Source organism: Anser brachyrhynchus, assembly GCF_964034855.1.
Source record: "Anser brachyrhynchus genome assembly, chromosome: 4".
NCBI lineage: Eukaryota > Metazoa > Chordata > Aves > Anseriformes > Anatidae > Anser > Anser brachyrhynchus.
Genome location: NC_137698.1, coordinates 19,313,571 through 19,333,096, shown reverse-complemented (window position 1 = coordinate 19,333,096; position 19,526 = coordinate 19,313,571). Strand labels below are relative to the sequence as shown.

At 37.5% G+C, this 19,526-nt stretch overlaps 1 long non-coding RNA gene across 1 annotated transcript; it reads right to left on the bottom strand.

The window, feature by feature from the left end:
* Nucleotides 1-6,328: 6,328 nt before the first annotated feature.
* Nucleotides 6,329-19,132, bottom strand: LOC308194757. Its single transcript, XR_013950838.1, has 4 exons — nt 18,128-19,132; nt 17,603-17,663; nt 16,729-16,802; nt 6,329-7,615 (listed from the first exon to the last, which is right to left on the bottom strand). It is a non-coding gene; the product is annotated as an uncharacterized lncRNA (long non-coding RNA).
* Between the last annotated feature and the right edge of the window lie 394 nt (nt 19,133-19,526).

Here is a 19,526-nt window from a genome sequence, read left to right as displayed (position 1 = left end):
GTGATTAATGACATTTGGAGAACATTGAAGAAGACATTAAGGTGCATAATCAAGAAGGTAAAAGCCATCTGGGATATAGCACCTGGGAAGAAACAGTCCTGGTTGTGCCTGAGAGGAAACCAAGAACATCACAGCACTGCTTAAATCATACGTATGAGATCTCACAAAAAAGTGCCATAAAACCTTCCTTTGAAATATGACAGCTATAAAAGTCTCTAAAAAAGACATTAGCAGAAGCCACAGGCCAATGATCTATGTACAATATGGTTCCTTCACTGATCCATAATGATTGGCAATGCCCTCTATGAGCTTTAAATGCTCAAACAATTTCAATGATCATTAGTACTCTAGTGGTATATTCAAGCACAATGACAACAGTTGGTTTTTGACTCTGTAACCTGGAATCTTTTAAATTTGGCTTGCAAATAGAAAACTCCGGGGTTTAATGATCTAAACTGATGCAGAGTGGAGAAAAAGGCAAGACTTCACATTAACAGCTACTTTCAGGTCATAACATCACCACCTCTACAGCAATAAATCTGTTGTGAAATTTAAACATGGTGAGATTTAGGAACCAAAGATCACACCTACAAAACAACTCTCCACATGAAAAGACAGGATATTATGTAGACAGCCTAATGTTCCTATTTCTTGGTTTCTAGCATTAAAAATACTGCAAATTCTTGAACCAGAAGTACAACGACATCTTGAAAGATGGAACAGTAGAAAATGGAAGAATGGTAGAAAACATTTCTTCCTCTGGTGAAAGTGTCACAGCACAGCAACAACAGCTACCCACTCAACCCTTGGGCAGGTGAAAGGCTTTTATGAGATAGAGCCCATGCTAAGAACAGTGCCAAGAACAGCCAGTGTTGTTAGCTTGAAGCATATTAAACAAGCAGGTGGTTTCATGCAGAAAGAAGTGTAACCAGATGAGATATGAAATAGCTCAGAGAGATGCCTAGGAACAAAACTAGGACCAATAGAAATCCATCAGCATATACTAGTGCAGCCCACTTGAACAAGAAGTCTCCTGAAACAGAGCGGCTGGGGATTTATCCCAGGATGCCAGCATCTGATTGCAGCCACATCAAGATAGCTCTCCTGAAAAACTGACAAGTTACACTGGTGCAACTGAGATCAAAATCTAGCTCACAGTATTCATCCATGTAGCTTGAGGGAAACCAGCTGAACTACCTTGATTCTCCTTTTGAAATGTCTTTAATGCAAGATTGGGCATTTTGCCCATAGCTGAGCCACTGATAAGAAACTCTGCTTTAACTGAAACTGTCTTATAACTTAAGAGAGCTTTTCCTTTAGGATTACACAGCAAGCAACCTGATTTGATATTTTTTTCTGATATTACAGGCTTCATCACAAAAATGAAATTGTGCTTTCTACCTTGACACTTAAGCCTGCAGTGACAGCTATGCACAAAGGCTGGAAGAAAGCTGAAACTAGTTTCTGAAACTACTGCCTACATTTCTTTTCTGAACTTGTGTGTACAAATGATTTCTTTCTAGTGTTATTAAGAAAGAAAGATCTAGTGACTTGGATAACTAGCTTTGGATTTGAAATAATTTTTAGTCAATTAAGAACATTGAATAAACATAAGACTTAAATTATATAGTCGAAGAGGTTTTCCCGTTTCTTCAATGTACAGTATACTGTGCTTATTTAAGAAAGCCTGACCACACTTAGCAAGTGAAAAATTATCTTTAAGCCAGATTCATACAGTTCTAAAACCTGATGCTGACGGCACTCTCACCTGTGGAAACCAGAAACAATTCTACTGCAGCCAGCAGAGGTACAAGAACCTTGAAAATCCTCATTCACATTTACTGCCTACGTATGTGAACAAATCCAAGGCTCCTGTAAGTGGTCCAGAGATATAACTATAGTCTCAGTGTCTTTGCTTACAAACAAGACAGCAAAACAGCAGTGGTCACAGTCTGAAATGAAGGAGTAGAGCTGGAAGTCAAATCCCTTACTCAGGATGGGGTTGATCAACAGCATGGTGTTTCCAGTCAAATATACAGCCAAGGCATAACAGTCCACTTCTCTCAGATAAAGGTGCACATACTCAGAGATTTTGTCCATCCAGCCTGAGAAGGCTTTCAGCAATGCTGATATACTAAGTGTGGCATCTTCTGTGACAAATTTACAACAGTTCAGCAGGTTTTCGAAGTACAGGTGAAATGTTAACTCTGTGAGAGCATCACCTCACTTGGGTACATAGAATGGCTTTTGTCTGCACAACACTTGAAAACGCAGTGATCCTGTGCATTTCAGCCCAGAGGTACTTACAATTTGAGGCCTGGACCCCGTCCGAGATGCGACAACTGTTGAAATTATACCACTTTTGATGCCTAGCCCATTCATCTGTCTGAGATGGAAAGTCACACATTTATACTTTTATTGTTAGGCATAGTTACCTAGGAAGTGGTATAGTAAAAATAAATGTGTGCCACCAACGAGGTATTGACAAAGATGAGAATATTCAAAGGCAGCAAACAAAACAGAGGAGCAAATGGAGCAAACAACCAACTTCATTTCCTCACTGAATGATTTATTTTTTGGACTACTGCAGTATTTTCCAGATCACTTCTTTTTAGCAATACTTCCATCCATCAGGGAGATAATGAAGAATGAAACTGAATAATCAAGAAAAATCCATATCCAGAGGAAAGGTTGGCTGTACAAATTCCAGATTATATCAGAAGTAATTAGTCTTCTTTAAAAAAAAAAAAAAAAAGAAAATACTTCTTGTTATTTTTTTCCACAAAAATATTGGTTCAAATTTGCACAGGTAACATTTGTTGAACATAAAATATATTTTGTCAGCTTTCTGGAAAGGAAGTCTTTTGACACCAAATTACCTGCCATCTGTACAGCTGATTCATGAAGAGGATTGTCAAAATCCATTTTTCCCTGTTTATTTCTCCCCTTATTTTTGTACTTAATGAAGAAGTACCCTTTGAGAATGGAATTTGGGGGGTGTACATATTAAATTATGTATCATGTTGTGTATGCTGGCATATTGTAAAATACTGAAGGACAAAAATAAATGCAGTTAAGAAAATCATAAGTAGAATAGAACTGCAGGTCAATCAAATGGGAATTAAAAAACGCATTTATAGATCTGATGGGGTAGTTTATACATTTATTTTGCATTTATAGCCTGTAATTAAAAGAAAATCTCATTATTATTTTTTTCAGATACTGCCCATTAAAATAATCAGGAAAAAAAAAAGGAGTGAGAAAAGAGAAAGACAAGAACATCCATTAATGCAATAATTAAACAGTAGATTGAAGAACAAATCTAGTAGAAATCGATAAAATCAAAACAGACAATGACATATGAAATGCAACTAGAGAAAACAAGAATTTTGTAAATAATCAGAAAACTGTCTAATTAAAGAATTACAAGGAAGCATCCCTAGGTTTGACTTCTGTTTTAAAACATATTATGGAAACCTGTGTGTTCAACTCTGGTCCCTTGCATAGATCATGTTAGAGGAACTATGTACAAAAATTATCATAATCATTCTTGACACGTTTGGTCAGGGCACACATAAGTACGATACTTAGCCAAGTTCTGAAACAGAAACTAATGAATTATTGAGGCCTGATTTGCACTTTCATGAGGAAATCTCCTGAAATGATGAAGCAGAAGTTATCAGTGATTAATGTATTTATCTGTACTGCAGATTTCGTTTTGTCTGTGGTAAGTGTTTTTTCAAGCATCTGTAAATCAGCTCCGAATTTTTCCATTTCAAAGCCCACTATCTTTTTCAGATTTTCTTGAAATATGCTTTGACAAGGAAAACTATTACTCTTTATGACCCACTGAAATGCCAGACATGATTTAAAGTGAAGTCTAAAATGGCCTCAAGTAAAGTCAAATCTTGAAGTTTGAGTGTGGCTTCTGGAATTAAATCAATGCCAAGTAAAGACTAAATACCTTCATTTTAATCATTCCACTCTGTTCATTCATCACAAAACTTTGGGACCTATCAAATTATACCTGTTTGAGAACTAAGAAGTAGGAAAAAAATAGATACCATTTCTGACATTTATGATAATCTGTTCAAACTGATTGCTCGTACAGATATTGAGGTGTACGACGTGCTTCAATTTTTCCTCAAGATTTTTTTTTTTTTTAAGATTAACTGGATAATAAGAAGAGGCTTTAGGGTCCCCTAAGACTTCATCAGGAAAATTAATAGCTACTTTTATGTAGCATCTTTGCCGAAGTGAATGTGTAAAAATAATCTGCACATCCAGCAGAGTAGGATTCTTATATCAATAGTCCCAGCACACAACAAAAAGACAATCAGATTTTGTCTCCTGTATAAATACTTTAAGAAGAGAACACCAGTTAATGAGACTTAGAGGAAGAAATTAAATCTTTTCTTTCATGTTGAGACATGCTGAGAGATGGGAATATAATGAGATTAGAATTTCTTTTTTAAACAAAGAAAAGAAGAGAAAAGGTGGAAGTAATTCAGATAATCTCAAGTTCTGTTTTAAATATAGTAGAAGAAGAACCTGGGGTAAACAAAGATTTAGCATTCAATAGAGAAATATTAGAGGTAAAAAACAAGGGAGAAAAACTATGATAACACTAAGCAAGAGAACTGAAATAAGTGTTGTATCTAATCTGGCTGAGAAATATGTCATAGTTTTGAGAAAAAGAAATCAAGCTTTCTACACTACGCAAGGAGAATAACAAGATAGAGGTGTTACTGATACACAACAGAAAGCTAAATACACAAAGACCAACAAGAGCACAGTGGGGCTGTAATTATCACTGGAATACAGGTATATAAGTTAGGAATGAAAAAACAAAGAGTGCTAGTCCACCTTCTGAATGAAATTTCCACTGAATGAGAATAACAGTTAGCATACATCAAGCTGAATTGATTAAGGTTAAAATAAGTTGAAGAAAAATAGTAAGAGAGATTCCATCACAGCAGAACTAGAATTATCCTATGGTCATATGGTCAAAATTAGCCATTTTTGTAATGGCATTAGAGAAATACTGCTAGGAAATGTATTGTTTTAGGAGACATTAATCATACAGATATATAATGGAGACACTTCTATATGTATTGAACTTCATGCTTTCAGCATTTACTGCAAAGCAGTAAATGATTTCATCTAATGCTGATCCCAGATCTGAGCTCAAAAGACAAATCTGAGTCCCAGGTGAACTTCCTGGTTCAACCAACCACCAAGCTGGGGACCTCTGCACACATTTCTCAATGAAAGCCTGAGGAGGCACATGAATCGTATCCTCAACTCTAACTAGGTAAGCACCAGGCAGGAAGGAGGATTACTTCACCTACAGACATGATCAGGTATAAGATGTTATACAACCACTGTGGGCTAGAATCAACCAGCAGATTCTTTCTGCTGGTGGGGCAGAAGGGGCTCTAGAGCAGTTTTCTGATAGTAGCTGATTTTTTGCCCAGCCACTTACTTTTCACGGGGATCTGATCATCTTATCATCACCGTTTACACAGTTGCATGGGATTGGACCAGGAAGCGTGGAGATCTCTGTGTTCTCCACAGGAACATTTCTAAACCTTGAAATAATACTTGGAGGTATGAAAAGCAGCACCTGACCAAGAAGTAACATAACGTTACCCATGGGCACCCAGACTTTTCTGTCCCTTATGTGATTCAACCATCATTTCTCAATCAAGAAAATGCTGAGACAACTTAGAATAGGAGTTTGTTCAAACTCATAGATATCTCCCACTAGGAACATTCCTAATTGTACAAAAGAACTATTTTTTCTGACTTTTAACATGATACCAGCCTATCACTGACTCTGTTCCCTAGTTTATCCAGAAAAAAAAAATCTGCATAAATTTCACAAGCTCTCAGCAGTTTGGTGGTTTTACAAAGGCTCTCACCCTTTCTGTATGCACTGTAGACATAACAGGCTTCTTGGGCAGTAACTCTACCTGAATAAGTGTGTCCCCTTCAGGTGAGACAACTCACTGTATTTATTTTTTTCTCTAAGCTAGAGAAGAATGCATTTGAAGAGCTCCTTTACACCCAACAATGTCTCTCTATGCAGCGTGCTGCTTGCTTTGAATTCAATAGCTAGTAGTCTTTTATTGTCAACATATTAGATATCGTTATAACTTAGCACATGAATAGTTTTATTAGCCTGTCACAGCATGACAGATAGAAAAGTTTTGTCAAGGGGAGTCAAAATCTTCCACCGCAAAGTCAATCTCAGGCAACCTAATGCCTTCCAAAGGGAGTGCTAACTGCACGCAACACAAACCCAAAGTAGACAAACAACCCAGCTTACTGCAGTGAAGTGTTTGACACAGAGCAAAACACTAACTGAAGATTAACAGCCTATTAAAAATGAAATCAAGCTATTAGAAGCCAACAAGCATGAGAAAGGTTCTTTCTGTCATTCAGCTACTATCTTATTTGATGTTTCATTAAATTGCCCATTGGGCAATGCACAGAAAAGCTAATACGGGAATGCCTTGTTTATAATGTTCACTTTCATCTCGGAATTACAAAAGCAATTCATCAATAACAAAACCAGTTTAAATGATGTATGAAGTGAACACAGCATTCTGCAACAACTGCTTCTTCCAGATAAGACCCAAGGATAAACTGCATCCACAGGGAAACGAAAACAAGCCACCACTGGGTTCCACAGGCAAAAAGCATTTTACTTAGCATGAAGGACTCTTTATCAAGTGCAGTCATTTACATAAATTATAATCAGGCCAAAAGAAGTCCTGATCTGTACTTTACAATTTTCCCATTAGCACCAAGTAAGGCTTTAAAGTGCTGTAATTTGATAATAAGTTTCTTAAATGCCAAGCAACACATACAATTTTCTCCATGAACAATGACATGATTCCCCTAAGATAGGTTTAATAAAGCCAAATGAATCAGTGGTTTCTGTTAGTTATTTATGAAACATTCAGGAACATCTGCAAGAAATGTGCAACTTCCTAAATGGGTTCCGCCTCCAGCAGTTGTGTAGACCAGATGGGAGAATGACAAGCTCCACTTAATATGTCACAGCATCAGCTCAATCATAAAATGGTACCAAACAAATCTCCTTGGAACAAGAGCCACCTGCTTGCTATCAATACACCTCTATTTCTCCAATGGCAGCTCTAATTTGTGATGCTACTAAAAGAAGCACCCCTTCAACTGCACAAAGCAGCCCTCAGCAAATTGGTTTCCTTTGAAAAAAAAGTAATGCCTCACTCTTTATAGTAAACCTCAGGCAGTTTTAGAGCCTTTCATTTATAAATCTTGCTCACAGATTAGTCAGTGTAGCATCTTCCCAGTGAGAATTTCCCCAGTCAATTATTGCAGTTCAGGTTTGGTTTCTCTTCAGCATGTACTCGGTAGTTATCAGGAACAGAAATCTGCAATGCCTTCTGTTTTACCTCAGTGCCAGAGCACTCGTCTGAAAGCCTCAGATCTGGTTTCTGCCTGTAGCCGTTATTTTCCCGACACTGAACAAGAATATATGATGTGGGGTCCGCTGCAGTTCACTCAGAAAGAGGTGTGAGGGGTCTCCAGATGTCTGTAATGGCTTAGAAATAATTGTGTTGGGCTGGGGAGAGAGACAGTATAATTTAATTAGGAAACATAACCCAAGTACAAACTTTCGGAATAAACATTTCCATAGCATAGTGTTCGCTTCATAACAAACACTTATTTGCTGGGAAGGCTTACAGCAGTGTCCTACACAGAGGAGGCACTTCCACTTTCCCTCCGCTTTAACAAGAACACCTTGGTATAAACATGGGGACTCGAATCTATTCAACCTACCTCAGGGCAATTAAAGGTGTCTAGGCTGAGATTCCCACAACATGTGTTTTGATGCTGGAGCTGCAACCGGATCTGTTGTGTTACACTAAACTTCAGGGAGTTCACCTTGCCAAAAATGTTTCGGGGCACATCTCTGAAGCTAGCATACAATCACAAGCAGGTCTAGACCCTGAGTCATTGTGTGTATGCCAAGGGTCTCTGACAATTAGCAAGGTTTTATTCTTAATGATTTGCAAACAAGTCACCTCTGCAGATGTTTGACTACCAAACATATCTAACCCTGCTGATGTTTTGCTTGGATTGGCACTCATTTATAAAGTGTCAGATGCTCCCCATGTCAGCATCTGCTCATTCATGTGATAACTATTCTATTAGGAGACCACGATTTCAGCCATCTGAAATTATAACTGGTATGACATTGACAACAGGAGCTGTGATGGATGTCAGCCCACTCAGAAGGGTGATATTCTCAAAGGGGAATAGCAAGAAAACAATTCAGAGCCTAGAAACCATTAGCTTTGCCAACAATAAAGGACAGGCTCAAATACTGTTTTGCAGGATTTTTCCAGTATATAATGCAGATGAGACTTCTTTTTCAGATCATGTTAAGGTGAAGAACGTACTATATCTACCCCATGTCTCCACAGAGCTGCTGCAACCAGAAACTGGTTTCATTTTGATCCCCACATGCACTGTATCTATTCCACTGTCGTAGTAGCTCAGTTAAATGATGAACTAAGAAAATCCTGCAGGCTTTCCCATATTTCCAAAGAGATAGGTTTGTTTGCTCTTGCCTATACTGGCTTGTCTTTTTTGCAGAAGTGCCTGTGACTATGCATCCTAATTGATACACACTGCTGCTGTCCAGATGGAGGGGTTTCCATGCTTTGGGGTTTTTGCTATATTAGCATTGAAAAATAGCCCTTATGTCACAGCTATTCTTTTTCCTGTATTTCTGCTTTTTCACAATGTATTATTGACAATATTTAGGGTTTTTTTCTGAATTTATTCTCTCATATCTTACTAACATGTGGGAAGTTCAGCTGTTTAAAAGCAAACACTAATTTTGCTAGAACTAGTTAAAAATTTAAAAGCAAACATTTTTCAAAAAATCCATTGATAATAAAAAAATAAAAATGAAACAAACTCTGTCACCACAGCTAGAAATATCAATCAATCTTAAATTTAAATGTTGCATTTGGAATATATGCCATGTTCTCCTATGAGAACAGTGATTCCCTCTAATTCTTTGCCGACTCTCTGTTGAATTTAGCTCTTCAGTTCATTTTCCCATGACACACAGACTTTCCTGTGGCAAGTAAACATCCTGGTATCTCTAAATGATGAAACAAATGAAAACAGGACTGACAGCTACAATTCCTATGAGGACCAGTTATGGATCTGCTGCAGGGGGTAGACTGAGTACCTCCTAAGAGACATAGTATGTACGCACCTTGGCTATGCATTATGCCAGGCAGAGATTCCCAAAACAGTAAGTGTTGTGTTTTTTTACTTTATTTTTGTTTTGTTTTTGCTTTCGCATAAAAAAATATTCTCTTTTTACTCAAGACTTGTGAAAATATTAATTCCCTTGCCTTTTTTTTAAGTGGAAATACACATAGAAACAACAGTTTTTCCTACTGGCAAGTTTTTAATCCACATGATGACCAACATAAAAGTAAGATTAAATTAAATAGCAACTATATCATATTAAAATAGTAAGATTTAACACTTAAGAATGTGCTATATGCAAATCAGCACATGCAAAACTAATTTTGAACTTGTGTATACAAATCAAGAAATGGATTTTTTTCATTTAAAGCCCCTGCAGTGTCACAACCAGACCTCTGCCAGGCCTGGGTCCAGCCTCTTCACCACACTTCGTCTAGTGATAGGGCTGAGGATGCCCTAAATGGCATCCTGGCCTGGCTGCCCTGCTCCTGTCCTAAGGGTGATGGAATGGGCACCATCCCCCAGGGAGCCACTGGCACTCCCAGCATCCTGGGACTAAACTAAAAATCCTGGGACCCACTAAAAATCCCAGTGACAAAAATGGGACCTTGTGTTTTATAACACAAGACATGGAAAGGATTAATAACAGAAATTAGAAGGCAGGAAACATTACCAGAAGCTTTTAATTTAACCTTCATATTAAGGGTGACTAATAGAGATGAGCATCTTTGCTCAGTGAATTTGGAAAAAAAAAAAAAAAGTGAAGTAGCCAGCAGAACCTTAGAGGTTCTCCTAGGATGTGTCCTGTGACCAGAGAAGTGTCAGACCAGTTTGGAACTGAATTCCCAAGAAGCCTGCTTAAAGAAAATTTTAGCATCTGCTGTATAAATATTTAAATTTGATTTGCACAAGTTCTTTGTTACAAGCTTTATTTGGCCTGGATTCAGTTGAGTAATTGAGTAATATGGAAGTGTTCACTTCCATAAGAAGCTGGTAAGCCTGCTAACATTATCAGGCTGTCCAAGCACTGCTTGCTGAGTGGTGGGACCACTGAACCTGCAAGGTGTGAGGAGCATTGGCCTAATATTCCCATCTGGGGAAACATATGAGTAGTTAAGAAATGTCTATTTAGTACAGCAGTGAGATAGCTACTGCACCAGTTTCCGTGTGTCTCAAATGAGGTGTTGTACATCCTGGAGATAATGAACCAATGCTGAGCAGTGCCAACTGCAACTTCCCCTAATTTTCAAACATTCTTTTAGAAGTGACCTTCTTTTACCCCTCCTCAGTACTTCATCAAGCCTAATGAATGCTTACCCCTGTAGCTCCACAGGAGTACAAGTTACAGAAATGCATTATAAAAGTCTTATGCCTCCCAATGAACCTGCTGTATAAAAGAAAGGAAATACCTATTTAGCTTACTGACAGCAAACCCTTCTGGTTTCTGACACCAAAATTTATCTTAAAGAGCATTGCAGCTGAATTGAATCATGCTAGTTCAAAAAATCTCTGTCCACACCAAACTTGGCTGCGGTGCCAATCATTTGTTGTGACTGATCTCAAATAAATGAGAGAATATGGACAATCAGGCTTTTAAAGAAAGGAACAAAGGAACTGAAAAAAGGAACATGGGAAATTCTTTCAAGGACAAGAGATAGCATGAAGGCAGCAATGGAGACGAGTAGGGAAACAGGCAGGAAAAGTTAGAGAGGGCATAACAGGAATTCAAGCTACTGCTGACAGGCACTCTCATCCACTGCACTGCAAAGGACTGATTCTGACACTGGTAACCAGTACACTGGCAAATCTGAAAACATTTCAAATATTAAAAGCAAAATATCATTAAAGATTTCCAGTTACCTACAGCTTCTGAAATGTGTGGGACAATCTCATTTCAGAATCTTGAACAAAAAGAATGATCCTTGGTATGATCCTTTTAACAGTTTGTACTTTATTTATTATTAATTTACTGGTTTTTACTGTATTGTTTTATTATTATAATAATAATTATTATTATATAATTAATCATATGCAAAATCTTTGACAAGCAACCTGTCAATATTGCCAATAGAACAACTTGGTTTCTATGTGGCACCCTCATAACTTCTGTGATAAAAAATTTTACACTAATCAAATTCACTTGCTGTTTTAATAAAATACAATTAACACTATTTGTTGTAATTCATTTTCTTTTTTTTGCACTGCTGACATCAGTTACCTAAGAATCAGAAAAGATTCTTCTCTTGATGCTTTTTAACCAAATAGCACTTCAAGTCCCTGCAGCTTCACAGGGACTCATTTTTAATAAAACCTAGCTAGAGCTACTTGAAGGTTTCCCTTGAGAAAGCGATCCATGTTTTTATGTTTTGTGCTTCACGTAAATTATTAAGCAAGCCCAGACCCATTATTTATTTGTTCTACATAAGAATACTTCATTAAAAACTTCTCTAACTTCTCTTCCGCTCTATAAAATCACCAGCATAGTCTTTACCTGAACTGATTCAGTACTTTTCAGAAGTTATAAACTAGATACTTCAAATTTCCATTCTCCAGCTATGCTTCCAAACTTGACTCACTAGGGTTCAAAGTTGCTCATAAATACGCATGCAGAAATGTACACCAGTACTAATATCTATAATAATTCATCTATAATAGAAACTGCCTAAAAGCTAAAAGGCAAGCTAAGCCTGTCCTTGATAAACTACTTAAAATTCTGTGTAGCAGGACAAAATATTTCTTTCACTTTTTTAATTGCTATAAAGTATCACCATGAAGAAGGAATGTATATTTCTGTATTATCATCTGGAAATCTTATTTATCATTTTGACTTATATGCTGTTGGTATCATCTGAAAAGATTTGGGAACTGTACTGTGTAATGAAAGAAAATTTAAGAAGATACAGTCCATGCCATGGATTTCCCTCTAATGCTTTTCCAATTGATGATGAATAATTCATCTGCCATTTTATGAGCCAGATGTTTGCATCAGTTCATCTCAATAACCTCAACAACCTATTTGTTGACTTGGTTGTTATTGACCTTGTCAGCATACAGAGCCTTGCTCACCTCTTGTGCCTCCAACTCTCTAACCAAACTTTCTAAACTATTGACATACATTTAATCTACTTCTGGAGCCCTCCCCTTCCACATCAAACATATTGCATGCAAACTATTTTGCTATGCTGACATTTTATCTTCTTCTCCATTTCACTAAGACCTGTCAGTTTTGGCTACATAAAGAGGCCTAAAGCATCCTACATTTCTAATGTTCTGTTTAGTGTTCTTGCAGTTTCCATGGAGATGTCAAAGCCATAAAGGTTTACTTTTTCCACAGCTCTGAAAGGTGTCTTTTGGGACAGTCCACTCCAAAGACCTCATTGGTCCACCACATAAAATAGATTTTTTCTTCATTGGGTTGCAGTCCCCAAGCTCCACCTACAGCAGCCATCAGCCATCTGTAATTGCTCCCCGAGAGAGGGACCACACTCCCGCTCCCTGTGCACAGAATTGGGTGGAAGAGGTCCTGTTCTTGCCTGTAAATGTATTGGCTCAGACAAATGAGCAGCGGGTGCCAGGGGGAGCACATGTACCTCATGAGCCAGAGCAGCTCCAGTTGCACGTTGGTATCATGGCTTGGCTTCCCACCTGATTAACCCTGGTGCAAAACCAGAGCTAGCCAGTGCAAGTTGCACTAAAGTCTCAGCAGAACGGTTGGCAGGTATGAAACCCAGCATTTGAACTAGGTGCACTTTTAAAGTGGTTAGCCTAACTGCCTTATTTTGTAAGGTATTTTCTCTACTTTTTTTCTATGTAGGAAAGAGTTGAGTAATACCATTTTTAGAGCTGCAAAGACTTAGGCCTTTGTCAGCCCGTGTCAGAGTCCTCACACACAGCAGTCATGAAAGAGTAAGCACGAGCCTCCTGAGAGAGCACAGAGATGAATTTATCTATGCCACCTCCTTAATTTTACAGAACAATGCTGAAAACCTACTTTATTTACGCCTACACTATGTCAGGCGCACGAACAGAACTTTTGTCTTTTTAAAGCTGGAATAACAGATCATTTCATTACTCCTTCAGACACTTAGACACCACTCATAAAGCACATTGTACTATTGAAAGTTTCTGCATATGCTTATAGTATGAATAAAAATGCATCCTAAGGCACGGCTTTTTTTTTTTCCCTTTGCAACTACTTTCTCTTCTGCAAATTGGACAGTGCCAATGAACCCACCACAGAATCAACTAAACACACTTTCTGAAAGTCCAAGCATGGGAATCATGCCAGGTTATGCTCATTTCCATCCCCTCACCATTCTGAATGACTGGCTTGTGTTAACCCAGAGGGAAAAGCAATGCTTAGCAAGACCAAGATTTTATAAATATTCATGCAAAGATTATGTAAGTGATAGCTTTGCCTTTAGGTCAACACTGGTCAGGAACTTGAAATGTATCCAAAAGCAGACACCTGCACCTCTTTTGTCTATTACGGTATTATTTTAGGAGTATCATCCTGAGGAACTCATTAGAATCCACACACTGGAAATGACCAGCTCTCTGTTCCCTTTCTACAAATCAGAAAATTGTTCCTTTGGACAGCATCTCATATATCCTCAGAATTTCCATTCTTTCATCTTTTTACTGTCACAAATCTTGTTCTTCCTAAAGTAATTGCAGTAGTTCGTATACCTATTACTGTAGTAGAAACAAATGTGGAATTGCCTAAAACTCTTTGTGGTTTCCTTTTGTCATTTCCTTTTGTTCAACAGTCTGACAACTTGCAATCACGTCATGTGAGGACATATTCAGGTCCTCAAAGACATATTCATATTCATCAGTGACTCCTGTTGTCAAATAGGAATCTCTAGTTCAGTGAGTAAGACAAGATCACAGTGTCTAAAATATTCTTCCCATATTAATGCCAGACTTCTAAAATTAACATTCTGACCATAATTATTTTCAAGGACTGATCAAGATCCCTTGCAGATTCCTTGGCTGCTCTATTGCCTCTGCTCTGCTAGAACCATTTTCTGAAGCCTGCCTATAGCCATTGCTGGCATCCCTTTAAATTGGCCTAGCCCAGTGATCCCCATTTCATAGCTCTCTGATAGCACATAGTCTGCAAGACAGTTAATGAATATTGCAATGTGAATTTAAATGGGAAAAAAGAAAAAAAAAAAAAAAGAGGTGGACAGGAAGAGCAACGTTTGAACTTTGCTATATGCTGCAGAAAGCTGTTGTTTATGGACTTCAATAATTAGCGATCAAATCAATGCCTTAAACATCTTGCATTTTTTATACGGCATTCAGGCTCCTAGGTTATTTTTTACTGCACTTTTCTAGCTGTCAGGCTGAACTGTCCAATATTACCACAGAGATAGACTACCAAGTTCATTAGCAGGGAGAATAGTGGCAAGCTGCTCTGTAAAAACACCAAGGCTGCCTGCACTCCTGACTTTACAGCTGCTTTTGCAGATGCTTCTCTTGAAAGCTGCTGAAGGTTCCCCCTGCAGAGTCAGTATAGATTATCTTTTCATCTTTCTCTGCATTAAATCAACAGAGGTCAAGTCACATTTACTGCTTGTTACTCAAATTCTTTCTCAAAAGGTGGTTGGTTTTTTAATTGGATTTAAAGTACATCAGCTGAAGCACACTGCTTAGTAATGCTGTCTTCCAGTAACTCAGGAAAAGATAGGTCCTACTGTAAATCAGTCGTTTAGAGAGATCTTTGTTAAACTTGTTTTGTCTCTTCTGCATACATACATGTTTATCCAGCACTCAACAGTATATTCCTTGTTCAGTCTGTTTTCTCTGGACAGTTTAGCAGACACTTTGATATTTGTGATGGAGTGCTATTTTTTAGACTACTGTTTCTCCAATACTTAAAACATGCTAAGAAGTCTTAGCACATACTATTGTTATCTAAACTTCTTTTATATTTTTCCAAGTCCATTCAGTCAATAGCTTTCTCAAACTAGAAGCCAGTACAAACATTATGCTGTTCCTCATCATATATGTTATGGGTGAACTGGGACAACTGTGGAGCATATAGGAAAGGTACCCATCTGAGTGTAACATAGCCAGCATGTTATCCGGGTCATCCTTTTCACTATATTCTGGTATCTTCTCACACAGATTTTTTTCCACTGTTTTTGAAGGAGAGGGAACAGAGAGACAAATATATAGCTAATAAAAGCAGTGTGTATGTAAAAATTAAAGCCATATCACAGAGCAGTTTTTCCCTATAGATACATCCTGGTGATTTACAAATAAAAGACATAATATCTCCAAAGAGAATAGAAAAAACTTTTTAACACTGGCAAATATTGTTTCTTTGTTCTACCCCACTTAAGGATATTTTGACCTTTAAAATCTGCAGAATGAACAGAAATTCCTTCAATATACTCAGTTTATTAGGAAACAGAGAAGGATTCAGAAAAGACAGGAAGAAATTGATAGTCCAGTTCCAACTCAACTGGCCTATAACCACTATAGCTGCAATGCAAACAGCAGCTGGTGGCCTGGGCCCACAGATTTCTTCACTACTTGGACAAGCATACAGCATTAACAAGACTATGTTACACATCTCTAAACATTAACACTTTGGTAGCTTAATTCTACTTTATTCACTGACTTTGTTTGGTTCTATTTTTAAAATGAACACATCCTTTCCTTTCTTTATGTAGCATGAGGCACATGCTGTATATACCCATTTATGTCACATTATAACTGTTAGAATACCTGCACTATCATATATGCCAAGGCTTAACAGCAACTTTAAACCAATAAGTATAAATCATGCAAATGTTATTTCTGTCCTTTACTTGCCAAAATTCGTAATAAAGTCTCAGAAGTACATAACCAGAAAAGTCAACACATTATGCCAGATTCTGTTGTATGGTCTTTGTAACAGGCAGTATTATCCCACCAGTTTTCAGGACAATAATTGTAATCTTCCCAAGGGCTAAACGAAGTACTTCAGTAGTATAACACTCAGCAATTCAGAGCATTAGTAACAACCTTATTATTTCATTAAATACAGACTTTGGAACATAGGTTACTTTTAAAAAGCCTAGCATTTCATTCTGTACTCAGAAAACTAAAAGCTCAATGATGCACCAGACAACATATTCACTGTGCATTGTTCTGTTGACAGGACTGTACATTATCTGAAAACAATGAGCATATCAGTACCATAAATTTGAATAAAAGTGCTGAAGGAGGAAAAATGTTAAAATGTGGGTTTGACCTCTCCTACGATCACATGACTATAGTTGTAATACATGGGACCAGAAATAATTCCATTTCAAAGCCAGGAAATAAGAATGCTACCCACGAAATGGATGGTAAGTCACAAGATGATAATCGAATAATTTACACGGCTCTCAAAGTTCATCCACAAATGGAAATAGCAGAAGGCAAGGAAATATCAGTACAACTAACCTTCCAAATGGATGAAAGAAAACTTCAGTTCTTTTCCCGTAGCTCTGGATAAAGCATCCATTTGTAGTATATTCCTAGTATTTAGGAGTATGATTAAGATTTGCATTTATAGGCCAAATCCAAGGCCCACTTAAGTCAGTAAGAAACTTTTCTTCAGCTATACTACTTTAGGGACTTTGCCCTAGGTTAAGGATGATATTTTCTGGATAGCTAAAAGCCTTCCACAGCAGCAACCCATGATAGAGACTTATTACCGTGCAGAGAGTGTGAAAGTGTGTGTATTTGTGTGTTAGAAAAGATGAGGTGCTGTTTCCGTACCCTGCAAGCTGTGAAGCAGCACAGAATCTTTACATATTACATCAGGTACTGTCAAAAAAATGCAAATAAAATCTGCCAATCCAACTTGTGGTTCTTCTTGTCTGTTTGGAACATCTTCTCTATAATAGGTAAACTACCTTGTCATAAATTACGTTGTAATCATACTGTCCCTGCGTGTACATTTCTACACCTACATACAAAAATGAGAGGGAGCTAAGCAAGAAATAATTAGTACTTCACAGCGGCGTCACTTAAGAATATTGGGCAACAATAGTCTTAAAAGCTGCATGATTCAGGAACCACATAAGTCAATAGAGCAAAATCCAATTGACATGAAAAGGTCAAAAGCCATTGGACTTGCTCTTAACTGTCAGAAAATGGCATATTGAATTGAAGCCACAGGAGAGCACTGACAGGCAAAACTTAGCTCTCAGATATAATTTGGCCTGGACATCAAGCTTATCATTCCAACACTTACAAAATTTATCTGGTGCAGTTAATAGCAGAAAGTATGTGGCACTCAGCTATTTTATCTGTACAGGAATTATAGACTCACCAGAACTTTACAATCAGTAGAATGTGTCCATTCACTTTTGAAAGTTCCAGATAGATTTTTTCTAAACAAAGGAAGACAATGGTAACAAAATATAACACTAGAGACTACACCGATTACAATGAATTTAAATTCAAACCTAAGTTTATTCATAAAAATCTGAAAGCTGTTTCCCATGACATAATTAGCAAATATTAAAAAATCCCTAAGCAAACTGGTGTAAGTCTACCACAGCTGTGAAAGGTAACAGTGAGAAAAAGGTGATAAAAACTGAAACAAAGCCCAAGATGTTTGCAATTTGTTTATCAGCCAATCTCTGTTTCACACAATCTGTGCTGAATCACAGTTTCTGCTCTAAAAACTCTGTTCTAAATGAAGAATGCTTCTCTTTACGTTATCTGGTGACTTCTGAAAGTCACACAATAGACCAGACTGTCTCCTGTGGAGTAAAGAACATAGAAGGAAAGTGCTCCTTAATTATACCAAAGCAAGGATACATAAAGAGCAGTCCCTTGCCAGGTTACCCACACAGATTTCCACCAAGAGTAGCAAGCAGTGGCAGGAGGGGTAGTGCAGGTGACAGTCCCAGGGAAGCAACACAGGATGCAAAGCAGACTAATGACCTGCATCTAGTTGGAAGCAGGAATGCTAGAAAAGCACCCTCCTTTGTTGTTTCTGGCCACCCAGTGCAGCACACTGCCCATAATTGATATAATTGCCTCAGGTGTGAAAGACCTAATTTACCCATAAGATAGAGGAGAAGCAGTAGATGAAGAAATCTGAAAGACATGAGGAGTGTGAAAGATGGCTAAATACTAGAGATACAAAAAGAGAGAATAATACAAAAATTACAACAATTCAAGTTGTTCTGAAAAGAAATGATGATTTAAGTTGAATATTGACACGCCTGTATATGTATAAATGCATATATATGTATACTAAAAGTATGTGTCCTGTATACACGTCTCATGTTTAATAGACATGTACTTAGAATTTTAACATAGCCTTATAAGTGTTTAGAGGTGTTTTTTTAATAGACATATGTTCTTGAACAGTAGGGAACTGTTACACTCCATCACAAAGAGTATCTCTACGATAACTAGGATCAGATCAAGAAGACACATGACTTATTTGAATACAAGGCTTTCAGCTAGCAATTGCACCAGGTAAAATTATACAGAACTGAACACCAAATAATATATATTCCAAAAAAAAATTACATATGCATTTACCAGGAGGGTGACATGAATATGGAATTTATCAAATAAATAGTTCATATATTACACTTATTAATTCTCCATATCAGACATGTACAGAGTATGCCCCAATGGGCAACACCACTCAGTAGAACCAACCACCTATCTTACCTTCTGTCTCATATTTGCACTGATTCCATCAAAGAGAAGACGGGTTATGTATGTATCAGAGGAGCCCATTCTGCCACCTAACTGGCATCAATACTCGGGGCACGATCAGATGTTCTGTGCTGCAGGCACTGGAAGTTTTTTGCTCTGCTCACCTGAAAGTTTTGGAAATAATCAAATTTGACGCAGAATTTCCCAGTGAACTCCCTTTCCTGGAGAACTCCCTAAACTGCCTTTCCAGTTTATGTTCACAAAGTCCTGGTAAGTGCAGGTTTAAAGACTATTGTCTCCTTCAGATTTCTTTAAAGTAGGGAGCATACACAAAAAGTAGTTGTATGTTTTAATTTCACTAACTTTCCATTGTGTTCCTTCATTTTGAATTAAAGGATGTAGTGCATTCACACTTTGGAAAAGAACAGAAAATTCTTGATTTAGAAAATCTGTCTCCTCATTGTATATGCAGCTTCTTAAATGGGAAACATCACTTTAATGCAATGGGACATTTAAGAAGACCACTATGATTTACATTATTTGCTTCTCCTGATAGCTATTCTTCAGCTACT